Source organism: Canis aureus, chromosome 24 (assembly GCF_053574225.1).
Source record: "Canis aureus isolate CA01 chromosome 24, VMU_Caureus_v.1.0, whole genome shotgun sequence".
Lineage (NCBI taxonomy): Eukaryota > Metazoa > Chordata > Mammalia > Carnivora > Canidae > Canis > Canis aureus.
In genome coordinates this window covers 43,447,904-43,456,360 of record NC_135634.1, presented here as the reverse complement: position 1 = coordinate 43,456,360, position 8,457 = coordinate 43,447,904, and positions in this window count along the sequence as shown.

Below are 8,457 nucleotides of genomic sequence, written 5' to 3'. Positions count from 1 at the left end.
TGCGTCTTTAGGTCTGAAATGAGTCTCTTGTAGGCGGCATAGAGATGAGTCTTGTTTTTTAATCCATTCTGTCACCCTAGGGCTTTTTTTTTAAGATTTTATATATTCATGAGAGACACACGGGGGTGGGCAGGGGTGCCGGGTGGGGGGATACACAAGCAGAGGGGAAGCAGGCTCCATGCAGGGAGCCCGATGTGGGACTTGATCCTGGGTCTCCAGGATCAAGCCCTGGGCCGAAGGTGGCCCTAAACTGCTGAGCCACCGGGGCTGCCCCACCCTAGAGCTTTTGATTGAAGTGCTTAGTCCATTCACATTCAAAGTAATTCTTGATAGGTATGTACTTATTGCCATTTTTGATACCTGTTTTATAGTTATTTTTGTAGTTCTTCTCTGTTCCTTTTCTTTTTAAAAAAAAATATTTTATTTATTTATTTGAGAGACAGAGAACACTAGTGGTGAGGAGAGGCAGAGGCAAGGGAAAAGCAGACTCCCTGCTGAGCAAGGAGCCCGACTTAAGACTCAATTCCAGGACCCTGAGATCATGACCTGAGCCAAAGGCAGATGCTTAACTGACTGAACCTCCCAGTTGCCCCTTCCCTGTTCCTTTCTTCTTTTGCTCTCTACTCTCAGTTTGCTGGCTTCCTTTAGTGATATACTTGGATTCCTTTCTTATTATTATTTGCATATCTATTACTGGTTTTTATTTGTGGTTACACTAGGTTTGTATATAACATCTTAGTATATCATAGTCTATATTAAGTTGATGGTCATTTAAGTTTGACACCATTCTTTATTCCTCTTCTCCAGCCCCCATGTTTTAAGTGCATGGTGTCATAATTTATATCTTTCTATTTTGTGAATCCATTAACTGTTTTTTATAGATACACTTAATTTTACTGCTTTTGTGCTTCCTGTTTTTCTTATTCTTATTTATGGTCTTTCCTTTCCAATTCAAAGAGTGTCCTTTAATATTTCTTGTAGGTCTGGTTTAGTGGTCATGTATTCCTTTCGCTATTGTTTATCTGGAAAGCTCTTTCTGTTCTGAATGATAGCCTTGCTGGATAGAGTATTCTTGATTGCAGTTTTTTTTTTTTCCTTTTAGCATTTCGAATTATGCCACTCCTTTCTAGCCTATAAAATTTCAACTGGAAAATCAGCTGTTAGCCTAATGGGGTTTCCCCTATATGTAACCATTTTCTTTTCTCTTGCTTCTTTTAAAATTATGTCTTTATCACTATTTTTTTTTTTTTTTGCCATTTTAATTACTACATGTCTTAGTGTGGACTTCCTTGGGTTGATTTTGTTGGGGGTTCTCTGTGCCTTCTGGATCCTGATTTCCATTTCTTGCCCCAGACTCAGGGAGTTTTCAATGATTGTTTCCTCAAATTTCCTGCCCCCCTTTCTCCCTCTTCTCTTTCTGGGATCCCTATAATGTAAATATGAATGTTATTACACTTAATGGTGTCACTGAATTCTGTAAATTTATTTTCATTTTGTTTTTTTTTCTTCTCTCACCTGCTCAGCTTGATTGCTTTCCACTACTCTGTCCTCCATTCTTCTGCTCCTCTAGTCTACTATTTATTATGTCTGGCATATTTTTAATTTCAGCTATTGAGTTCTTCATCTATGGTTGGTCCTTTTTTATGTTTTCCATCTCTTTGTTAAAGGTATCAATGAGGGGCACCTGGGTGGCTCAGTCAGTTAGGTATCTGCCTTTGGCTCAGGCCATGATCTCGGGGTCCTGGAATTGAGCTCCCTGCTCAGTGGGGAGTCTGCTTCTCCCTTTCTCTCTGCTCTTCCTCCCTGCCCCCACTCATTCTCTCTCTCTCTCTCTCTCTCTCTCTCTCAAATAAATAAAATCTTTTAAAATAAATAAATAAGATAAAAGTCTCACTGAGGCTTTACACTCTTTTATCAAGCTCATTGAGTGTCTTTATGATCCTTACTTTACATTTTCTATCAGGCATATTACTTATCTCCTTCCGTATCTCTCTCTCCTGTTCTTTCATTTGGGACATATTCATCTGTCTCCTCATTTTGTCTAATTCTCTGTGTCTGTTTCTATGTGTTAGGAAAGTCAGCTGTATCACCAATTGTTGAAAGTACTGACCTTATGAAGAAGAGGTCATGTGGTACCCTCTCTTCTGTCCACTACAACTTGGCACTTCAGGAGTGTGTCCTGTGTGTTTCATGCACCCTACTGTTGTGGCTGAGCCACTTTTGCCTTCAGTCCATTCATTTGTGATGGCTGTCTTTGCCTGCTGTGGGCAAGATTTGGTCCCTGTGTTGTTATTGGGCCATTCTGGGGCCACCTTGGGCTTGAGTTGAGTCAGACCAGGTATTTATCAAAGATGCAGTAGTACTGGGATGCCTAGGTAGGTCAGCTGTTGAGCATCTGCCTTTGGCTCAGGGTGCAATCTCAGGTCTGGGGATCGAGTCCTGCATCAAGCTCCCTACAAGGAGCCTGCTTCTCCCTCTACCTGTGTCGCTGCTTCTCTCTCTGTCTCTCATGAATAAATAAATAAAAATCTTTAAAAAGAAAAAACATGCAGTAGTACTGAACTGCAGGGTGCTTTTCTCATGTTGTACCCTGAAAAGCTTTCATTGGTAAGCAAGACCTGCAGTCAGTTCAGATGTCTGCCTCCAGCCCACTGCTGTAGTCAAACTGGTGTGTGTATGGTTATCTTCCCTTCTCCCCAGGGTAGGAGTTACTTTGGAGGGGTGCTGACCTTTATTGGGGCTGCTTGCACACTGCCAGGTTTGTGGCATCACTTTGGGCCAGCTCTAGCCAATGGCTTATTGGAGGGGACAAGTCCACAGAAAATGGAGGAGGCAGAGCTTGTAGTGTTAGCAGGTTTGTAGGAGGGGGCCTGGAGCCAAGGCCTGGGCAGAGGGGGTATGTCTGCAGGAGAGCAAAGGGGTAGAGTGCACCGTTAGCAAGTTAAGTAGCAAGTGTTCCTACAGGTGTAACTTGGCTGGGCAGCAGGGGAGGGAAATGCTGCCAGGCAGCTCCTTTGTTCTGGGAGAAGTCTTCCAATGATCCCTGCCCCTCCAGCACATGCTCTGAGATTAGTAAAAAACAAAAAGTCACCCTCTTGTATAGCCCAGGTGTTTTTCAAACTGCTGCTTCTATGCTATATCTCTGTAGTGCTATTTGTTGTATTGTCTCTTTAACAGCAGGGACTCAGTTTCCTTTCTCCTTTCTAGCTCTCCCAGAACACAGCCTGCTGATTTTGGAAGTTCCAGGTGGTAAGCCCCACTGATTGTGAGAATTTGTGAAATTACACCCCTCTGGTCTTCAAAGCCAAATGTCATGGGGATTTGTCTTCCCCATATGGGTTCCCTATGCCTGGGGTGCTGGATGTGAGGCTCCAGTTAGCTCCTACCTACATCTCCACCCTTCCTACCCTCTTCAAAGTAGGCTCTTCTCTACACTTATCTGTGGAGAGTCTGTTCTGCCAGTCTTTGGGGTGTTTTCTGGGTTCTCTACATGGCTGTGGATGTTATCTAGTGGGTGTATCCCTAGATACACCATGTGGATGTATCCATGGAATGGAGTGAGTTTAGAGTCCTCTCATTCCACCATCTTCCCCAGAAGTGTCAGCAATCCTTATGTGTCAGCATTTTAACATCCTGTACGGCCATACTAGGAACACCAGCTGAATATTAGCCTTGCTATCCCCAGAAAGGACTGGAAGACAGTTTGGGACAGATAATGTCTCATTGAAACTCATAATTAAATGTGGTTTGCCTACTGTGTGAAGAACTACTTCAGAAGGTAAAGGATACAGAATTGTTTCCAATCTCAGTATGAGACTCACACAGAGCTTCTGAGTACAGGGGCCTCGGGCCTTCCATTCGCTGCATGGGTAGCCTGCAGCCAGATGTGACACAGACTAAGCTTGCCTCAGCTGCTCCTTTATCTCACCCTTCTCTGCACATGTGCTCCTTCTTGGCTTTGGCCCTCTTCACCCCTGGGTGCTCTGTCTGATGTTCCCTATCTGAGATGCCACCAGCATTTCATGCTCTTGATACATTTATTCTACATCAAAATGCCCTGCCCTGTGTCTCTTTCCCTCAGCTCTCCGCTCTGCTTAGAAACTGAGAAACCCACCTGCATTCAGCTGCCTACAGTTGAAAGTGTGGTCTCTTCCAAAGGCATCTGAATCGTAAAAACTGATGTGAATGCCTTCAAAAGATAAGCTCTTCAGAGTCCATGAAGGTAATTTTTAGGGGATAAAATCTCCCAAGTATGCTATACAGTTGGGGGAGGGGGCTGGTTCTATCGACTATGCGCAAATAATCCTGAATCCCAGGAACACATCCTTACCATGGTCTGTGGGCCTGAGTAAATAAATAAGAAGGGCATCGCACTGGCCACACCCCTTCAACGTTCACAAAGCAGCACCTTACCACCCCGGGACCCCCAAATGGTGAGACCTAAGCCAGTTGTCTGGTGCTATGACTCAACCAGAACCAAGGGTCTAAACTTGAGGACCATCTCATCAGAACTCAGACGTGACCTGAGATCGAGGGAGCTACAGTGTATGAAATGAGGGGGGAAGGGAGACAGAGAAGAGGACCTTGTCTCAGAATATCCTTCTCCCACTCACCTTCTGTCATGCCTACAACCCACTGAATCATAAGAGCTTCTCAAGATTCCAGTATCAATAAGAATAAACACAGCCCCTGGGAAATACTATAACTCAGTGTGTTTTCATCTTTCCCAAATATTTTTGAGTATTAGGAATATGCAAGACATCTACAGTTGTATCATTGAACAGTAATCAAAAATACATCCCAAAGCCTCCAAGTCTCTATCATGTCATCTTTTCATCATCACTTCTCTGCCTTTATCACAATCTGAAGTTAGGTCATCTATTTGTCCACTTGTCTGCTTGCATCCTCTCTTGTCTCCCCCAGCATGTACATCACAAGGGAAGAGATCCAACCTGGACCATCACTATAATCCCACTCCCTAGAACAGTATCTGCATGAAACAGCACTCTGAGTATTTTGTAGAATGAATGAAATTAATATGCTGCTGCTGCTGCTGATGATGATGATAGCTAACCCTGGCAGTATCTATACCGTGCAACACACTGTTCTGGTCTCTCTACATATATTATTTTATTTAATCCTTACAATCCAATGAGGCAAGTGCTGTCATTATTCCCATTTACTCGGAATGTTGAGCAAAATGCCCAAGGTCACACAGTTAGTGAATGATAGAACCACACTGCAAACCCAGGTGACCTGGCTCCAGAGCCCATGATCTTTACCACTTCACTGCACTGCTCTGCAAAGAGAAGCAAGACAGACCTGGTCCCTTAGAGAAAAGTCTCATGGGGAACTTGAAACACGAGATGAATGGCCATCTTACAAGCTAGGATGTGATAAATGCAATGAGAAGCCATAGACTAAGTGATGGGTTAGTTCAAGAGGCTCAAGAATATCCTTACTTGATAGAGATCAAGAGGGAGAATAGGGTCCAGGTGCCCTTGAGTTATGGAGAGGACTGACAGGAAAATATGGGGAGAAAAATGTCCCAGTAAAAGGGAATTTCATGACAAAAAGGATAAAGGTAAAACATGTGAAGCCACATTCAGAGACTGGTGTGAGGAAGAAAGAGACTCCGGTCTGGCTGGAGCCCAGGATGTGCAGGGCAGAGAACTAAGTGGTGGAAACTGAGGCTGGTTGGGGGAGGCAGTGGGATATAGGTGTTTCACATGGAAGGGGGTGACATGATCTGAAATTTACCTATGAAATGCCCATCTGTTCTAGCTGGGTGACCAGGAATAATGGCCACTGAGACACTGGGGACCCAGGAGGTGGGCAGTTTGTCCAGAGGATGAGGAACGTCATTACCAGCAGTCAAGGTTAAGGGGGTGGGAGACTCAGCTGGACACTATCGGAGGACCAGGTGACATCAGTGGTTTGCTAAGCAAGAAGGAGGGAGTAGAGGGAGGGGAGAGATAGGCCACTGAACTGAGAACAGGTTGGGCTCCAGAGACACTTAATTTGTTTGACAACTTTGCTCTGGACTGTCCCTGTTCATAGATGTCATTTAAATTCTGAACCTCAGGCCTTCGTGCCGAGACTTTCTTTCCTTTGTTCTTCCTCCCAGTTTATGAAATGCCCCCTGCAAATCTCATCCTTTTGGAGCTTCTCAGGCCTCTGGGTTTTCTGTTAAATTTAAATAAAACATAAAGTATCACCTACTGATCAGTGGTGCTATTTTAAATGCCCTGAGGCAAAACAAATTTCATGCCAGGAGTACACCCTTCGAATCCACAAAGTGAAGTTTTTGTAAGGAAAAGGGAGCAGATGAGCCATGGTTCTGGGCTAAACCAATGAAAAGATGGTTACCGACAGCGACTATTTTGCTGTCGGCAATTAGAGAAAGTTGACATCTAGAGAAAGAAGTAGAACAAGAGTAGTGAACCAAAGGATGTTCCCCAGTGTCTGTAGGAACAGAACAGGACCTCCAACCCACCCATGGCAAGCATTCCAAGTGCTCATTCCCCAAGGCACTGGGGCCATCCAGAGTCACGCCCATGGGAGCCATGGAATCGATAGTAATACAAGGCACACAGACCCCATGTCATTCAGTTTCCTTGTCCTTGTAAGGGATGGATCTTAACCCAAACTGACTCAGGAGCACGAGTTGGTTCATGTAATGAAAAGCACAGATTCTGGAAAGCTCCGCTAGGCCCAGATGCTCAAGGAAGGCATCATTTCTTTGTGTTTCCAACTCGTGCTTCTGTTCTCTCCAGCCTTAGATTGTGCACCACTGCCACGTCCCATGTAGTAGCAAAAGCTCCCCCCAGCGATTTGAAATGTGGGTCCCACAAGCTTAGTGAGGCCAGGAGAGAATGCCTCTTTTCCAGTAGTGAAGCCAAAGTGCTGGGATGGGGGTGATTACCTTGGTTTGGGTCATGGGTCCATTCCTTTTTTTTTTTTTTATAAATTTATTTTTTATTGGTGTTCAGTTTGCCAACATATAGAATAACACCCAGTGCTCATCCCATCAAGTGCCCCCCCTTAGTGCCCGTCACCCAGTCACCCCCACTCCACACCCACCTCCCCTTCCACCACCCCTAGTTCATTTCCCAGAGTTCGAGTCTCTCCTGTTCTGTCTCCCTTTCTGATATTTCCCACTCATTTTCTCTCCTTTCCCCTTTATTCCCTTTCACTATTTTTTATATTCCCCAAATGAATGAGACCATATAATGTTTGTCCTTCTCCGATTGACTTATTTCACTCAGCATAATACCCTCATGGGTCCATTCCTAAGCCAATTTGCACACAGAGGTCAACAAGAATGCAGAGATGGTCAGTCTGCAAAGGAAATGCTTTGTAGCTTTTCTAGGTTTTCTGGGCCTGCATAAGATCCAAAACCAAAGGCTGAGAAACAGGAAGAGAAAAAGCAGTGAGATTAGGCCAGTTTCCTGCAACATTGTTAATGAAGGCCACAATAGCACTGTTTGATACTAAAAGGAATTCAGCGCCGGAAGAAATTCAGTTAGCAAATAACAGGGAACACTCCTGTCCTAAGTGCCAGGCATTGTTCTAAGGACTTTTCACACTTAAAAAATTCTTCTTTACTCCTAAATACTTCAGTGAGCACTTCCTAAAAACAAGGACATTCTCTCACGTGACCCAAGTACAATTGTCAAAATCAAAAATTTAACAAAGTTGTCACACTGTTACCTAATATTCAGACCTGAATCCTATTTAGCACTAGTATTGGTAAAAGCAATCCGGGATCTCACATTGCATGAGTCATTATGTCTCTCTCAGCAACTTTAATCTGGACTGCTCCTTGTTCCTAAGTCTTTGTCTTTCATGACGCTCGCCTTTTTTTTTTTTTTTTTTTGAGATTTTATATATTTATTTGAGGGAGAGTGAGTGAAAAGAGTGAGCACATGAGCAGGGGGAGGGGCAAAGGCAGAGGGAGAAGCAGGCTCCCCACTGAGTCCCAGGACCCTGGGATCATGACCTGTGCCAAAGGCAGACACTTAGCCAACTGAGCCACCCAGTTACCCTGACACTCACCTTCTTAAAGAGTACAAGGAAGTTATTTTTTGGAATATCCCTTAATGTAGGTTTGTCTGCTAATTCCTCACAATGAGATTTAGTTCGTATGTATTTTGTGGAGAGTCTCACGGAAGTCATGCTACCTTTCTCAATGCATCCCATTGGGAGGCATATGTCACTTGATTTTATATGCTCCAAATCATTTATACCTCACAACAACCCAAGAACTAGATATTCTTCTTCTCCTCCTTCCCTTCTTCTCCTCTTCTCCTCCTCCTTCTCTCTTCCAATTTTACAGAAGATGACATTGAGATATAAAGAAGCTAAGTAACCTCATTAAGAGATGAAAAAGGTAGTGAATATTAGGATTTGAATCCAGGTGATGAGGCTCCAGGATTTATGCTCTTAACCACTCAT